Below are 18,742 nucleotides of genomic sequence, written 5' to 3'. Positions count from 1 at the left end.
GCGTTGCTAGGTCTCGTGGGAAACGAAAAGAATAACGCGTTGAGCCCGTTGGTCCCATTGCGGCGGCACGGGACCGTTCAAAGGTTGTCTCCACCCTGTACAGCGGTGTTGGTTTGTTCCCGCGTTTCTTTACGTTCCGTAACCTAGATGGCGCCACCATACCGTGGCAAGCGTTTGGTTTGTTTTTGCCCGCATTTAAACCTGGCTTGTTTTTGTTCTGGGAGAAAATATTCGTTCCCTGAAAAAGTGCTCGCTCGACAAATGGGGTCACGTAAGACACCGTTGCTTGCGTCAATCGGCCAGTGTCGTCTGAGACAACCTCAAGCCCCGTAGTGCTGTGCAGCTAAACCAAGCATGCTGTGCGCAGTACGAACAGCAGAACGCATCAGTACTTCTATGTTTACATGTGCTTTCGTAACTTCCACTGTTTCTCCCATCATTCTTGTTGCTTTGTAAAGAATGTGCCCTAAATTTAAGCGCAAATCGCTCGTTCGTCTTGTGTGTAAGCTCTACCTAATTTGCGTCTGCTTCTGCCAGCCTCCGCCAATCGCAGAGCTTAGCTCATGTGACATCATAGGTTCTGTTGCGGGAAATGAGCTGGTGGGTCGCATGACCATTCCCGTTTTTCCTAATTATGTAGCTTATTTGAGCGAAGTTTACGTTAAAAGTGGTGTCAGTATGATTCTAACGAGACAATCTTTTGAATGAACAAAACTTGTGTTTTCTCTTCATGGCTCCTTTAAATGCACATACAGTGAGAACGCATTGATGGATCCAAAGAATAGGTTCTATTCCCTCGCGTGGCGCGCATGCTGGCAACCATGTTTGTCGCCTTAGCAACGGGGACGCAAAGGCTCCAGGATGGCGGCGCACGCATGAGGCCGGTCCACCGAGCTCAAAAGCCTTACTGCGACGTTAACTGCTGTTTCGCGCAACGTCAACAGCCTGCCTGTCCCAAGACACGAGTGAAGTCGTCGGCATGCGTGAGCTAATTACCAGCTACAGTGTTTTGGTATCTGACACAGATTGCTCATTTGTCGGCAAGCGGCTCCCCTTTCGGACGCTTGCCGATAGGTGTCGCTAGTCTCCAAGCCAGCAATGCGCGCGCTGCACGTGGCCGTCGTATCTTAATCGGCGTGCGCGTTTACATTCACAATTTCTTCAGAAGCATTATTTGGCTTCACTACTCTACCACTTTGTCATGGCAAAGGTGCGGGCGCCAGTGTGTTGATATCCGTGTTCGCACGCCAGTGCGCTGATGCGTAGGCATTTCGTGCCGCCACCTTTTGCAACCGCGGCTGCATTCTCGAGTGGTGACGCGGAGTTATGTAGGACAAGTAGAGCATCACCACGTAATGTGACTGCAACGATTCATATCTGTTGACGCCGTGGCCGAAAATCGGATGGTAATGGCGCAGAGGCCGGGGCATATTTTTTTATCTGTGACATACGGACTTATACGCGGACACGGTGAGCGCTGTCATGGCGGTTTTTAGTGTTTCCAGGAGAAGAAATCATCCGCTAAATTTTATGTAAATACCATCTATACCAACGATTACACGCCAGGCATGGGTGGGTACCCATTAGGTTGTGACAAGTGGCCTGCACCATTGAGTTTTTTACAATATACAGTAGAGAGGAATGTGGCGCTAGCGTCTATGCGGCTCCCATCAAGACCGTCTGTTTAGTCATAGACCGCCATTACATCATGCGCTCGCCTTAGTTGCATAATTGGCTTGGATTGGAACGGTTTAGTGGCCGTATATCCGAATACAGTCTCACAGAAACGCAAAAAATGGTGTGTTATTTTATAAGTGGAAAATAAAACAGGCTATTTTAAAGCTAAGCAAAAGCAAGTAAAGCGTATTTTAGCACGAACGGTTATGTCTACTGTTCTGCAGGACAAGCTGGTAGTTAACAGCAGGGTCAATATTTTGGGGGAAATTTATTAATTTTGCCATTGTTTCAGTTAACAAGTTGTTTGAAGAGTTCTGAAAGCTTTTGGAGCGTGCCTATGAAAACGTCGTATTCGTGGTGAACCGGTGCACCACCCGTAAGCTACAGTTTAGCAAAACTTGTTGCTGAGCGAGTTGGTTTATACTTGAAGAAAAAGAAAACGTGGAGTTAAACAGTCGCGAATGACGACAAGATAAAACAGATGCAGGCGCCCGTATCTGTCGTATTTTGCCTTCGTCGAACTACGTTTTGTTTCTTTTTTTTTTTCGTCAACTAGAACTTTCGAGGCGGCGTATACCCGCTCAGTCATACGTCCTTCGACTGCGGCCTGACCAATGTCAGGTACGATCACGCATTGCCTGCCTTTTCACCGCACACGGCTACCACAGAACAGTAATGAATTCTGCTACCGCATAGCTCATAGGACTGTTAATGCATAGTGAAGGAAGAAAATCCCCGAAACCGCTTAAGAATCCAATTGTAATGCCAAGCCCAAGCCAAAAGGGGGGGGGGGGGGGGGGGGTGGTCTTCCCACAAACTCTCACGACAACATGGATTACCAGGAGCAGTTTCCTCTCTAGTATACTTACTAAGAAACTCTATGGCCTGCACACGTCCGCTCCCACTAGAGTGGCCGGATAAGTGCTGCAGGTAGGCTGGGGGGCACCGTGACTGCAGTCAGGAGATGCTGCATGAGATGTGGAACATGAAGGACAAAACAACGCTCACGCAGCATTGAATAAATAATCTATGACTGCTGAAGGCCAAACGACAGGGAAGACCACACAAGCAGTGCTCTTGCTCTGTGTTGTTATCCTTGTCGTTCCCGCCGCATTTCCATCAGTTATTGAACGCCAATTGGCTTCACAATTAAATATGAAAATACATAACGAAGTAAACCCCCCCTTGGTAGGCACACGTGGCAAGCACCAGTACTGGATGCCGTAAGCGGGTGCAACAGATTAAAACAGCGTGTTACAACGCCCTCACGAACCATACGTACTCACGAAAACCTTGGCAACAGCGTTCTTTCGCGCTGTAACTTCACGCAAAGATCGTACAGCTCACGATCACCAACATGCGAGATCAGAGTAGCATGAACAGCGACAACAGTCAAGACAGTGAGAACATGCCGTTGCGAATTTCGTAAACGTCGCTATTATAACTGGTGCGAGCGGAAAGCAGCCGTTTCAGTAGAAAGTATGCGAACAGATTAGGCCCGCCAATAAGGAGAGCTCACCTGAGTCGGTTGACGGTGAACGTTCGGACGGCCACAGCTGACTGCAAAGCCGTAGTGCCAGAAGACGCAGGAGCTCTTGAACGACAATTGTCTGGATGACAAATATCCCCTGTTTGCGAATTCTTGCGTCGAAAGCAGAAGTCGAACCTGACTTGTTGAAACCACTGCAGCGCGTACGCTGTGTAGGCAGCACTCGGGAAAATTTAAACATATGGCACGGGAACGCTGGGAGCAAACGTGACGTCACATCCGCCAAGTGCTCCTCCTCACACGCCGGTTTGGTAGGTTAATTCCTCCGATGAAGGGCAGGTACGGTACCACGGAGAACTGCTCCCAAACAAAATACTCGGAAGTGCCACTAGCGCCTCCTGGATGCTTTGAAACTTTCGCAGTGACGTCATTATGACGACTCCTTCGGGCTCTCATTGGCTGCGGCCGCACAACGGTCGCAACGACCATACGACTGCATCTGGCTCGCCAGTCGCGCGTCGTGAGTCTCCTCCGACCCCGTACGACGCCAAAACCGGCCCTGAAGCGCGAGACACATTCACGACCAGAGCACGCGCTTGGCATGCGACTGATCGTTACGATTGGTCGTTGGGACCGGTTTTGGTTTCGTACTCTGGTTGGAGGAGGCTCACGATGTGCGGTTGGCGAGCCAGATGCAGCCGTGCCGTCATTGCGACCGTCGTGCGGCCACAGGCAATGAGCGAACGATGGCGCCGATGGTGTCGTCGCTGAGAAAGTTTCTTTCAAAGCCATGAGGAGGCGCCACTGGCAGTTCCAAGTATTTTGTGTCCGCCGCCGCCGCCGCCGCCGACTCGTGAAGTTTCCGCCTGGTAAACACATGTTGCCAGTGGTACCAAGAGCATGGACGAGCGGATTCATGGGTGCTAAATGTTCCATCCCGCTGTACTGAACATACAAAAATGCAATCTATAACGTCATAGCACTATTCATTTTCACTTGAAGTTGATATGTTTTCTTTCCCTGCTCGGATTTCTCTCGCACATATCTAAATCGGCCGAAGTGCGCCTAAACACAAGACAACCATAGAGCAAGAACAGTGGGCGTAGCGACGCCAACGACGCATCGCACGCGTGCATCGGACCATGTTTCTCAAATTCGCTCGCGCAGCTAGTCGTGGCGACAGTCGTAACGATCGGTCGCATGCCAATCACATGGTGTAGTCGTGCGTGTGTCTCGCGGTTAACGATCAGTCGCATAACTTCTCGTGTCTGCCCCCTTCACACTTTCTTTTACTTCAGCAGATCGGGACACCCTCTCATCAAACGCCCATTGAGAACGTCATCTCGCCTGTCCCATTCGCACCCCTTGATGACCATAAAATGCCGGACGACGGCGATGAGCAGCTCATTTCCCCCCCCATGCCATAACACTTTGGAATGCACTACCAGATAACATTGTTTTTGCAGAGACTGCAAAATATTTCGCGATAAACTAACCCGTTTTCAAAATACAAATGATACGTCCTAACAGCACATTTACCTCTTGCATTTATAGTTGTGTTTTTCCTGTGCTCGCAGAATTTATCGCCTGTATTTTCATGTTTCGTTATGCGTGTTCTTTTCGTTTTTTTTCTTTATTTCTTGTAATCAGTGTGTACCTTCATATTGTTACATTGCTATGAAACTTCCAACTTCGATGTACGCCCCCCCCCCCCCCCCCCCCTTATGTAATCCCTTCGGGCCCGTAAGGTTGAATAAATGGAATGAAATGAAGTGAAATGAACACACGGTGGGGGGTTCTATTGCTCACAGGCCCCTTATAATCCATAATTCGGTTTCGATGATTGTTTTGTGGTATCCTTTAAGGAGCCATGAAGAGAAAACACGAGTTTGGTTCACTCAAAAGATTGCCTCGTTAGAATCATACTGAGACCACTTTTAACGCAAACGTCGCTCAAATAAGCTACATAATTACGAAAAAAGGGAATAACCATGCGACCCACTAGCTCATTTCCCGCAACACAACCTATGATGTCATACCAGCCAGCTCTGCGATTGGCGGAGGGCGGCAAAATCAAACGCAAATTAGGCAGACCTTATAAGCTTGCCGAAAGAGCTATTATTGGCGCTTAAATTTAGGGCACATTCTTTTTAAAGCCGTAAGAATGGTGGGACGAACAGTGGAAGTTACGAAAGCACACGTAAACATAGAAGTACCTTTGGGTACAGCTGTTGGTACTGCGCACACTATGCTTGGTTTAGCTGCACAGGACTGCGGGGTTTTGGGGGTCGTCTCAGGCGACACTGGCCGATTGACGCAAGCAACGGTGTCTTACGTGACCATATTTATCGAGCGAGCACTATGTTTGACGAAACGATTATTTTCTCCCTGGACAAAAACAAGCCAGGTTTAAATACGGTCAAAAACCAACCAAAGACAGAAAACGGCTTCCCACGGTATGGTGACGCCATCTAGGTTCACTTGCGGGAAAAAAAACTTTCCCAATCGGCTGCAGAGCGGTCGGTTCCTGTGATGTCATTGCACACCACGAAAACGCACGATTTAGCGGGAAAATCAAAATTTAACTTAAATTAATTAATTTCTCAGTGAATAAAGCATCGTTTCCATTCGGACAAGCGCTGGGGGCACTATAAAACACGAACTCTTTCGAATAACACAAACTTGTATTTTGTCTTCGTGGTTCCTTTAAAAAGGGGCCATGCCGACAAAACACAAGTTTGGCTGATTCGAAAGATTGCCTCATTAGAATCATACTGAGAGCTCTTTTAACTCACACTTCGCTGAAATAAGCTACATAATTAGGAAAAGACTACGGTTAATACGGCATCGTTTGCTGCCGTACAAGCGCTGGGGGCACTATAAAACACGAAATCTTTCGAATAACACAAACTTGTATTTTGTCTTCGTGGCTCCTTTAAAAAGGGGCCATGCCGACAAAACACAAGTTTGGCTGATTCGAAAGATTGCCTCGTTAGAATCATACTGAGAGCTCTTTTAACTCACACTTCGCTGAAATAAGCTACCTAATTAGGAAAAGACTACGGTTAATACGGCATCGTTTGCTGCCGTACAAGCGCTGGGGGGCACTATAAAACACGAAATCTTTCGAATAACACAAACTTGTATTTTGTCTTCGTGGCTCCTTTAAAAAGGGGCCATGCCGACAAAACACAAGTTTGGCTGATTCGAAAGATTGCCTCGTTAGAATCATACTGAGAGCTCTTTTAACTCACACTTCGCTGAAATAAGCTACATAATTAGGAAAAGACTACGGTTAATACGGCATCGTTTGCTGCCGTACAAGCGCTGGGGGCACTATAAAACACGAAATCTTTCGAATAAAACAAACTTGTATTTTGTCTGCACGGCCCCTTTAAACTAATTCTGAGCTCTATGCTGTATGCCTGATTAGGCTGACATATGCGCTCATCGTCTTGACCCTGGCGCCTTGGCGTTTTTGCCCGCGGAGATTGTTTTTGTCCACGGTGATGAAACTGTTGGGGGGTAGAAGTATACAGCTTTGCTGTAAGGAAGAAGGAAGGAAGAAATACGTTTTTTTCGTCCATCGGGATCATGTGTTGGGGGTGGAGGAGGCCCACAGGGCCGCCGCGACGGCCAGGGCCCGGGAGGTGGTCAGGACTTGGCCTGACTGCCCCGGGTCACGCAACATCTGCTCCCAGTGGTGAGGGGAGGGAACGGGGGGGGGGGGGGGGGTGGTACGGGTCTGCGGGGCATTCGCAGAGGGAATGGTAGTGAGTGTCGAGTGCCCCGATGGCTGGACAGGTAGGCTCAGTAAAGAGGTGTGGATGACTGTGTATCAATTGTGTTCTGTGTGGGAAGGTGTATGTTTGTAGGATGCGCAGCATGTGGCCCGCCTCAGGAGAGAGGTGTGGGTGCGGGGGTGGGTATCGGCGGCGGAGAAGGCGGTAGTGCAGGGCAATATCCCTGTATTGAAGGAGGGAGGTTGCTTGCCTGCAGGGGCATCGCGTGTAGGCGTAGTGAAAATGGCGACCCGGTGAATAAGTTCGCGAGCACGTACGTGCACCACTTCATTAGAGCCTACGCCTGTGTGGGCTGGTGTCCACAGCAGGGTCACGATGTCGGATGGAAGATTTTTGGAGATAATTTTTATGCCAGGGGAGAGATGTTACCACGAATAAAATTGCGGATGGCCTGCTGACAGTCAGAGAAGGCGAATTGGGGGGTGGGACGCTGGGTGAGCGCGAGGGCAATGGCTGCCTCCTCCGCCGTGGTTGTGTTGCTAGCACGATGGTTGCTAGTTAAGATGGTCGCCGCTGCGACGTTTGGTGATGTGTGTTGGCCAACAACAGCTACACAGTGTGCAGATTTGTGATGATAGGGGGTGGCATCAGTGTATAGTGTGCATGGTGATGGTGGGTATAGTTTGGCGTGGGCATTGGCTCGTGCTAATCGGCGGGCTGCTTGGAAAGTTGGGTGCATGTTGTGGGCATTATCTTATCCTATCCTTAATCCTTTCCATTAAGGAATAGAATAACAGAATAATAGAATAACGCGCCGTCGTTATTCTCACTGCTCTCGCGCAGCACCGAACTGCCCTGCCGAGAGTCTCTGCCCACAACGGGTTCGAGAGCGAGCCACGACTCTCGCCGCGAGTGTACGTTTTCAATCACTTCACCGGGAAGCGAGATCTTTCATAGTACAGGGGTTTATTACGCGGACAACCACGATACAAACACTACACTGCACTACGCACCTAGCCCCTGGGGCATATACAGCCGTCAGCGGGTGCCCAGCCCGTAGTCGGGCAGCAGTTAGCGTCCGCCGGCGTTGGCCGGCCGCAACGCTCGCTGACGTAGGGGAAGGGGGCTCTCTGTGGCCGCAACACATTTCAAGCCACGCCACTGGACACGACGGGGCGGCATCGGCGCTCGTCCGCTGACCTTAGACGGCGCAAGCCGTCACATCGCGGACGCGGGGGCAACCCACCAATGAGTGGAATATGCCCGCGGAGACTCGCCGGGCATCCTAGATAAACGCACTGACGCAAATCGAGGCATGCGCTAATCGACACGGTGGGTGCCGTGACCCACGTAAGTGGGAAACAACGGCCAATGCAAGAAACAGCCAAAAGTGGCCGAAGGGCATTTACGTACCGTGCGATCGCTGCTCGTCCCAAGGGCGGTCTCCCCCGGGGAGTCTCCTGCGCGCATCCCCCGTCGCCTCGTAGGGAGAGGAGGGAAGCGCGCGAGGATCGCCCTCGCCCCACCAAGGAGAAGGACGTCGCTAGCGCCTCCTCGCCCCGATATGAGGGGCCTGGCCCCCACAATGTGGCGAGGAATTGGGCGGATTCGGATGCTGTTACGGATGTAAGGTGGAATGGGGAGTGGCGGGGTTGGGATAGTGGGTGGTAGTACGTTAATAGAGTCGAGAATGTAGTGCCCTGTAGGGGAGGATGCGAGGCGCGTGAGTTGGGAGACGCGGTGGGCGTCTAGGTGCTCCCGTATGGTGTTGTGTATGCCGAGGTCGAGTAAGCGATGCGTTGGTGCGTATGGGGGAATCAGGAGTGCATGCCTATACGTCTTCCGGAGGAGGGCATCAAGTGAGTCGAGTTGGGTAGATGTAAGGTTAAGGTATGGTAGGTGGTACAAGATACGGTTGAGTAGAACACTGTGTACGAGACGGAGGCGGTCCTGTTCCGTGATGCCGTGGTGTTTGCTGGCGATCCATCTAATGAGATGCGTGGTTTGGGTAACGTATTTCTTTACGTGCTGGAGGGTGAGTGCGGGTGATCTGTTGTGTGTTAGGGTGAGGCCTAAGACTCTAAGTTGCTGTGTGTGGGGTATTGGGTCAGAGTGTATAAAAAGTTGGTGGGGGGGTTTGGAGGGGGCTTGCTGCGAGGGGGCGTAAAAGTTAGGAGAGCAGATTTTTGTGGAGAGCACTGGAGCGTTAAAGGTTCGATGTGGTCTAAGACTTGGTTGAGGACGTGTTGGAGTGTGGTTTCAATGTGTTGATCGGAGCCAGAGTGAACCCACAGGGCAATGTCATCTGCGTACAGTGTGCTGCGTAGTGTGGGTATGGTGAGGACGGGCAAGTGGGATTAGGGTGAGGTTAAAGAGCGTGGGCGAGAGGACTGCTCCTTGTGGCGTTCTGCCGTCTGGCATGTGGAAAAGATCAGACGGATATCAAAGCGGATGGTAGCAGTACGTTGTGTAAGAAAGTTATAGATATAGTGATAGAAGTATAGGCCTAGGTTTTGGGATGAAACTGCCTGAAGTATGCTATGATGTGAGACATTGTCAAAGGCTTTTTGAAGGTCCAGTGAGAGAATAGAGGTGTGGTCTTGTTGCGGGGGGTGTTGGTGGAAATCATGATGGTACTGTATAAGGGCGTCTTGAGTGGATAGGTTGGGTGGAAAGCCGATCATGTAAGGGGGGTAGGCTTGAGTGTGTTCAACGTGTGCATTATTACGATTCTGCAGGACGTGTTCGAGAAGTTTGCCAAGGCAGGAGGTGAGGGAGATAGGGCAGAGGCTGTGTATGGAGGGGGTTTTTCCAGGTTTGGGGATGAGGGTGATGTTGGAGTGTTTCCAGGTGGAGGGGAGAATGTGGTTAAGCCAGTGTTGGTTAAAGAGTTGCACAAGGTGTTCGAGGGCCTCCTCATCTAGGTGTCGTAAGAGGGCGTTAGTGATGTTGTCATGTCCTGGCGCGGTGTTACATTTCAGGGCTTGGATCGCCGCATGTAGCTCTGCAAACGTGATAGGGCATCGAGTTGTGGATTGGGGTTGCCAGTGTATTGTGGGGAACCAACAGGGTGTGGTGAGGGCGGTGGGATGTAAATGGAGCGGAGGCTGTTGCATAGGGCAGTGGGTGAGAGTTGAGTGTCCGCTATCAGTTGAGTGGTTTGGTTCCGAGATTGGGTCTTAGTATAGCGGGGGTCGAGTAAGGCACGGAGGATGTGCCAAACTTTCTTAGTGGAGAGCTGGCCTCGCATTTCGTCGCAAATGTTATTCCATTGATTCCTGGCTAAGGTGAGTGCGTGTGCTTCGATCTTTGTACGGAGGGTTTGTAATTTGAGGCGAAGGTTGCGTCGGTGTTTATTTTTCCGCCAGCGCTCCTCTATGCTGGTGTAAGCCTCCCAAAGGTTACGGAGGTGCGTGTCTACATACTGCACTGGAGGAGCAGGGTCGATGGTTTTCGTTGCAAATTGTTTAGCTGAGAGAAGGTGGGTCGTCCATTGTTCTAGGTCGGAGTCGGAGGTGGTAGTTGGCGGGAGGGGGCATTCAGTACGGAAGAGATCCCAATCTGTGCATGTTCGTGGTGGGAGTGGGGGCGTTGTGGTGATGCCCTTAAGGGTGAGAGATGTGCTTATAATGTAATGATCACTGCCGAGTGTGTCTGGTGTCCTGGAGGTATGATGGGTGAGTTTTCCAGTGCTAAAGGTGAGGTCGGGAGTGGTGTCGCGCTGGGCACTGTTGCCAATGCGTGTGGGGGATGAAGGGTCGGTGTGGAGGGTGAGTTGAAGGGAGTGGACAAGTTCAGATAGTAAACGACCTTTGCGAGTCGTGTGAGAGTAACCCCACTCCAAACTGGGGCGTTGAAGTCGCCTACAATTATGAGAGGGTCACGTTTAGCGAGAGAAAGGGCTTCGTGAAAGATGAATTTGAAAGAGATGTGTTTGGATTTAGGGGGGCTGTAGATGTTGAGAACGTGCAGGCGTGTGACAGAGGATTTGGGAAGGTGGAGAGTAGTGAGTATGTGCAGGATTGGTGAGGCGAAAGTTTGATGCTTGGTGGCAATATTTCGGTGTACAAGGGTGGCTATCTGGGGGAAGTCTGGCGGGGAGTGAGATGCATAGTCTTTTAGCTTGGGTAGGTGGTACGTTTCCTGTTGTAAACACCAAGGTGAAACGCCAGTTTAGCGGAGCAGGCGATTTCGCGCCGAAGCGTATTTTTTTTTTTTTTCGTGCGAGTCGGCGATGGCTTGCGGCTGAAGCAGGGCGGCCGTACTACAATGCACGAGCTTGCGTTGTTGCGGGCGGTGACAGTGATTTTACGTGCGCCTTGTTCACGCAAATGATTACAGGCAGCTGATTACCAGCGACAAAGGGCTGTAGTGTGTTTGCGCGAACAGCCTAGCAGACGACGGTTTGCATTTGCGGAATCTTTCTGTGCATGCGACCTACCCTCGCTCTTTTCGCCGCTTTCTACCGTGATGAGGTCTTGGCCACAATGAACTTGGTGCTGACCCACCCACCGGTCGATGCTCCCGCAATATTGTTACCTGAAGAAAAATTCGACGAATGTGCACATACACTGATTTCTAGTAAAGGATTTTTATTAGATGCGACGCATCTCTTGCTCTCGGGTATGTCCCTCCGTTGTCGCCGCGGCGTTGTCCGCACGCTCAGTGCACATGCGCAACTCTCCTCCGTTCTTCTTTCCGACAGCTGTGCGCAGCACTCTCACTCCGTCTCATTATCATAACAACAGTTGCGCGTGTGCGCTTCGCTGCTCTGGGTGCGCGCATGTGTGCGCACTGTCACTCCGTCCCATTATCATAACAACAGCTGCGCGTGTGCGCTTCTTTGCTCTGGGTGCGCGCATGTGTGCGCATGCGCGCGACTCTCTCCCCCCCCCCCTTCCGGCTTCTCCCCTTTCAAAAGGGGGAATATAAGCGGGGGAGCGGACGGCGCCGGATCAGTCCAGCGCTCGCTCTCGAACTTGACTTGACTTTGCTTGACGATACCTCCGTGCAAGATCTTCCGATGAAGACGTGATGGAAGTGACAGTCCCTTCAGCGAGTGGACTGACGCAATCCAATACCAGCGCCAGTCCAAACGCTACCCCCTGATGCGTCGCATCCCATCAGGTTTCCCTCGCGGGAAGATGGGCGTAATTTTTTGGCTCAGCGGCGAGCACGCTCGTGTTGTCCTCCCAAGTGTCGTCATGAGCGCGACTAGGATGGAGCAGCCTGCTCGTACGGTCTACCTGATGCGGAATCCTGAGTTCGAGTCCGATTTGCGAAATGCCGTCGAACAAATAGTGCTAGAGTAGAGACTACATGGCGGTGCTACTGCTTTCCGCGTCCATTTCATTCCAACCGAGAATTATACGCTCATTGGAGCCACTGGAATGGGGCGGTAACAGCAATGCTGCCCCGTAACGAGCCGTCCACGCTGCTGAAACAGAGATTGATGGCACAAAAAACTCTGGAGTCAAGTACACATAACAACCGCCAAGCCTCAAGCTAAGCTTAGTTCGAAAATCGTAGGTCTGGTGGTTGAACGATTGCAGCGCCAGTGTCCTGACTAGTTTTAAGTATGAAACTGCATGGATGCACGGTCCTGCCGGTAAACATAGCACACCTGCAACTCCTACACGTCGGAACTAGAGCCACACTCGTGCAGCTGCGCGAACGGTACTGGATTGTTCGTGGCCGCCAACTCGCGAAAAGAGTGATGCGGTCTTGTGTTGTCTGCAGGTGGTACAGCGCTTCCCACATCGAGGCAGACACCGGACTCCTTCCCCCAGACCGGGTCCCTCGAGCAGACCCCTTTCAGATTGTTGGCATTGCCTTTGCGGCCCCCGTTTTGTGGAGAAAAACGATAAAACGGTGTAAGTGTTGTTTACCTGTACCTGTGTTTTTTTACCTGTGAAGTGACGCATGCAGTGCACATGGAGCTCGTTACCGACATGACCAGGGAAACTTTCATTCATGCATTTCGTCACTCTGTCACGGAGAGGGCTATGTCGAGTACTTTTGTCGCACAATACCTTGACATTTAAGCAAACTTCAAGAGACACGGGCAATATTTGTAAGGGCCTGCGGCACCCGATACCGAGAGCTACTTCTCTAACTCGGGATGTGAGGGGAAGTTCACAGAAAACGAACGCCGTGGTGGGGAGGTTTCTACGAGAGAATGGTTCAAAGCGTTGCATTGGCTTTAATGAAAACCATCGGCCGCTGGAGCCCAGGCTACGTTGAGCTGTTAACAGTGCTCGCCCAGGTCGAGGCAGTCACAAATCCCAGGCTCGAGGATTCACACGACGGTCAAGTCCGCAGCCGGACTGGTGATGTCGAGTAATGTCAGAATGTCTGCAGACGGATCAAGGAAGCATTCACAAGAATAGAAAAAACGAGCAGGCGACAGCGCGGACGGACAGAGCCTACTCTCGACGCGCGGACTGTCTGAGTCTGCGCACGGAAGCGCAACAGGTTTGAGGGTAGTGGCAAACATGGAGGCCGACCAAAAGCGTCTTTGTGTGCATGTTGCGCGGCGATGGCCGAAGCGTTGACAGAGCTTGACGAGACTGAGCCGCGTAAGTTTACGTATGCAGGTGTCGCCAAACGCAATTGTAACATGATACCGTAAATTTGCAGGAATTTCTTCTTCCGGAAACTGCCTGGCTGCCGTGGTGTGCGTTTAAAGGAGTCCTCTCTAATAAAGAAAAGCTTCCTGAAAACAGATAATAACTGTTATAAAGCCAGTAAGACAAATATTTTGTGATATTCACAAATCCTTGTTGCAACTACTTGTTGCGGCACCTGTACGTGCTGGGTGAGAACGTATGTATGCGGGAAAGATGTAAAGCCCAAGTTTTCCGGTTCTGCGTTTATTGAGCTTCTGCTTCCTTCGCTGTCGCTTCACCAGCACCGCCGTGGGTTTCTCGTCTCTCCGACGTAGCTCCCTCCGTTGTTGCTGGCTTGCGTCATGTCTCATTGTGCTATTGCCACTGGGCAGGCGTTTGACGAACGCTCGATCCGTGTTTCGCCCACTCTTGCTTGTGGCTGACAAGTCAGATTACCCTGGGGCGAGAATCCCGTACCGCCGTGCAACTGTGCATAAAAAGTACGCACCCCGCGGGAAAATGGCCGAGAAGTTAGGAGCATAAAAAAATGGCTTCTATCCACGCTGTGAAGGTCGTTGGAAAGCAATGCTGTAAACGACACCCACAACAATTGGCCATGCGACGTTACTTCAATTCACACACGTGGCTCTAGCAGCATGTATCGGATCCTGCGTACGGCACTCTCGATAGATACGATACGGTTCTTTGCGTCGAGCTTTGTATTGCCGCTCTTCTGCAGCTTTAAATTTGCGTGGTCTCCTCATGGCAGCCTGCGATGAACTGAAGTCGTGTTTTGATGGGTTCCGCTTTAGCCGTGTAGGCGTCGCGAACGCAGCAGCGTCGGCCACGGCCGGGACATAGCGGCGGGCGCCGCCGCTGTAGCCCGTCCGTGTGTCGGTGGAACGAAAACGGAGAGGAGCGTGTTTCCAAGGGTGAGGAGGAGGGCGGCACCTACGTCATCTCTCTCACTTCCTCCCCGTCACTCTTGTTTCATGAGTCGCCTGCAAAGCGGCCTCCCCGTCCCTAGACGCTAAATCCAAACCGGAGCCTGTGTCCACATCTCCACGTGTAGGCGTAGCTTAGTCGCTAAGACGACGGGTTCTCGCTCCGTTTCTCTTCGGGCCCAGGTTCGATCCCTGCAGGTGCCAGTAGTTGCATTTAGCCTCGTTGGGAGTTTCTTGTGGCGCACGCGACGAAACAGTTGGCTGGTAGAGCTAGAAAGCTTTGCTTAAAAAATTAGCGCAGCTTGTACTAGCGGGCAAGGCTGGAGAACCAGCAGAGCTGGCGGCCCAAGCTTCTCCCTTCGTCGGAGACCCGGCTGTTGCACCTCATATAGATTTTGCGAACTTGCCGCTGAAAGTCCTCCATGACTGGCAGGGTCGGATCGTTTTGTCCACAGCTTTTCACATCTCCCCAAAACTGGACCGCGTTAGCACGCGGTACAACCTTCGGCAGCCGGCTTCGCCAACTGGGCGTCTGTAGCGCGGACTCGGTCTTTATACTCCCCGCCTAAGGCACGAACGCACGTGAACTGGAGATGTGAACAGCACGCGAGAGATCACGCCACGAACGCTGGGCAGATTGTTCTCGACGGTCGAGCTGGCCGATGCCGGGCGCTCCTCACGAGGTGCTCCTCTATATCCCCATGAAGAATAAAATTAAACAAGTAGGCATTTCAAGTCGCGGATGTGCGGTGCAACAATATAGTGGCTTACCTGCCCTGGTACATTGTCCTGCCAAAAATATAGGCGCTATTCGTTGAAGAGTTTAGCGGTCAATTTGCTGCCACAGACATGGCCGATGCGACAAGGACACGGCGCGGCTTGGGCCACTGCGCCCGCACGCCGAAGAAAAAAAAACACCGGCGTGAGTCATTTGCTCCGTTCCAATCCGATTCTAAACGGCGCTGTCAACAAAGATGTTATTAATCGCACTCACATTGAACTCGACGGAATACTGTGCGTTTAGCGAGGTACAGTTTGTAACGTGAAACAGTAATGTGTTTCACAGTCGTACTTAGCATGGACAAGTACCGCCATCCCGCGGAGCCCGACGTAATGAGTGACGGCGCACCACGGCCGGGCTAGAGCGGCGGCGGCGGTGGCGAGAACAATGCAGCCCCGCGTCCATAGAGTGAATACTACCTGCGTCGACGTAAAGTTCCGCCAGGGGGATGAAACTCCGTGATTGCAGCGATCCTAACGTTTGGGGGCTGTACTACTTACGAACGAGGATAAATGAACGTTGTTGCTGCATTTTATATTTATTACCAGGTTACTTATTAATAACGGAGTTTTTAATATGCAACTGAACTTAGAAGTTGCGGTTCTAGACTGCGAAAATACGAGCGCCACCCGGAGTGGAAAACCGGAACCGCGCCTTTCTGCTTCGCACAGCTGAAAAGGGGCGTTTCTTGTCGCTACGATCCACGGTGTTCCGAGGGCCGTTTTTACCACCGTGAAGTTTGTTTCATCGAACAGACGCATGAGTGGATTCGCGGCGCCGTCATCACAGATCTTGCTGTACTGAGTGGTGTCAAAATTCTTCACGTCGAATTCTTCTGGATCCCGGCGGACGAAAGGTACGATCTGCATGCTGCCCGTTTTGCTTTTATACGGTTGCACGACATAGCAGGATGCGGTTGCAGCAGTAGATTTATAATTTAGGTGAGCATACACGTGCACTATTTATTTATTACATGCTTACTGTCTTCTTTTCCTCTTGAATTACGCATGAAATGCGTGGCAGAGCATCTGGCAATTAATCCAGTGACTACATTAGATACACACGCTTGTTTATACGTGCGGTGTTGATTTAATGCGTTTCGATCGTGTGTTTTGCATTTTAGCGCAAGTGAATGCACGGTATGCAGCAAAATGTATATGAGGCAACATATACAAGAACTAATGCAATAGTGTGAGCTTATCTGCACTCTTTTTATTATATTTTGATTGCCTGCGTTTAGTATGTTTTCGTAGCATGCGTTGCTGTTGTTGTTATTATTAATATTATTGTGATTATTATAATTATTATCAGTATTATTGTTGTCGTTATTTTTCTCAGCCTATTTATGTCCACAGCTGGAGGAAGGCATCTCCCATACACTTTTGGGTCAAAGGGTGTGTGCATAGGTTCATATCGTGTTGTTAGCACAATGTTAACTAAGCAGGGACTACATTAATTATTTTATTGCGTTTCAATTGTGTGTTCTGCATTTTGTCTTCACGTGAATCCAAGGCATATAGCAGAATGAATTTGTAGCAATCAATATACAAAGTAAGCAATTACTGTATATGTTTATAATACAGTCATAACTATAATTCCACCACTTATAATTTATAATTTACGCTTCAGTTCTGTGCTTCGAGTTTCAGCTTTCAGTACAGGAACGCTATATTCCCAAGAACGTAGTTACAGCTATAAGCCGATAAATAATTATACAATGCAGGTTTAACCTGTCCTACTAATTTATTACAGGTTTTTAAATAAGGTGTTAATAACCGGTTTATTGCAGGGCCCGAGAAATACCTGAGGAATACATAGCGCGCGAAAGTATATATGCCTTATTAATAGTTTAGAAATCCTGGTGTGGGACGGCTGCTTTCGTCTGGAGAAATATATTTTGGATTAGGAGGAAGGGTGGGTCGTTTCCACCGAACATTATAATCGCACAGATAGAAAAACGTATCCGCGTCTTTTAATAATACAGGCTGATTTAATTTAAAATTTGCATTTACGATTGGCGTTGTCACAAGTCGTCTTTGTAGCAAAAATCAATTTAAGAAAGAAAGATCCCTAATATATCAGATAACGTTTATTTCGAATACAGATGCCATAGAGATTTCACTCAAAACTACCGTATGTGCGCTTGAAAGCAGCAGTAAAGCTAGTATTCATTCTAACCCAAACATGGTCGCGTTCTTGTTGATGTTCCAGATCTCGCATTTGGCTCCAGTGTGCGAGAAGGCAGGACCTGGCTCATTTACCACCTCGTCAGACCTGCAGCAGCTACCGGCTGTCCTGCCAATTTCACCAGCAGAGACGACGCGGACATTAGACAGATATGCACTTGCTGAATACCTAGTTATTAGCATGCGGAATAACTGTATGCGACTAAAAGCGTAAAAAATCCAAGTTGTGTTTTTACTGTACGAATGGTACATTTAGGCAATAAACATAAAAAAAACTGCGCTCTTTATTCTTGTCTGGATTGTGTGTACTAATAAACCAAAACAACGTCGTACTTAGAATAAGAGGTGCAAAAAGAAGTGGACGCGCAAAACTTTATCGATCAGAACGAAACAATTGCCCGTTTGATAATGTGGCGGGTTGAGCAAGAGGAAAAAGGTTGTGCGCTGGCCGTCTGAATGCCTTTTGAATTGGCGCTAAATCCCCCCCCCCCCCCCCCCCCCCCGGCGCTCGGCTTTTCAGTCCTCATCAAGATGCATATCTGCAACGCACCGCCATGTTTTTAGTGAGTGAGTGAAGTGGAGTTTTATGGCACATAAGCAACTAAGACTATTATGCGCCAAACAGGTGGTAGTGCTTTTACTTTTGTGTGTTTGCTTATTTTTAGAACATTTAGAGCTTGTTTAAGAGTTTCGCATCTTTTAGAAAACTAACAAGGGAGGAAATTTCAACAAAAGCATAGTCTCCTATGAGTAAGCTAGGATGAAAAGGGATATGTTGTTTGTAAAACTGCGGAAAATGTTTTTTCCTGATGGCCTCGAATTTCGCACATGAGAGTAGGATGTGATTTACTGTTAGATCTTGGTCACATTCTTCGCATCTCGGTTTATCTTGTTTCATCAGGAGAAAGTTATGTGTCAGATGAGTGTGTCCTATGCGAAGGAGGCATAGAATGACTTCTGTGAGGCGATCTTCATGTCTGCTCGTTTGCCAATCCGCTATAGTGGGTTTAACCATGTGCAGTTTGTTGTTAGTTTCAATACCCCATAAGGCCTGCCATTTGGCTGCAAGTTTACGTCGTATAAAGTTCATGCAGTCGCGGTGAGGAATGTTTACTTTAGTTATGGTTTCATTACTGGCCTGCGCGGCACATCTGTCGGCTCTCTCGTTCCCATTAATTCCCATATGGCTAGGAACCCAGCAGAAGATAATTTTGTGTCCGAGAGCTTCGGCTGTCACTACATCCTGTATTATGCCTCCTATTACAGGCTGGGCCGCATTTCTGTAATTCAGTGCTGTGATGGAGCTTAGCGAGT

General features: G+C 49.9%; 1 protein-coding gene across 10 annotated transcripts in view; it reads right to left on the bottom strand.

Moving 5' to 3' along the window:
- Positions 1–18,742, bottom strand: part of LOC144144961 (protein lev-9-like) — a 300,769-nt gene that overhangs the window by 173,413 nt on the left and 108,614 nt on the right. The gene's annotated exons all lie outside the window — the stretch shown is intronic.

This window comes from Haemaphysalis longicornis, unplaced genomic scaffold (assembly GCF_048455015.1).
Source record: "Haemaphysalis longicornis isolate Haplotype H1 unplaced genomic scaffold, Haemaphysalis longicornis Haplotype H1 scaffold_1, whole genome shotgun sequence".
NCBI classification, from domain to species: Eukaryota; Metazoa; Arthropoda; class Arachnida; order Ixodida; family Ixodidae; genus Haemaphysalis; species Haemaphysalis longicornis.
This window is presented reverse-complemented; position numbering and strand designations above follow the sequence as displayed.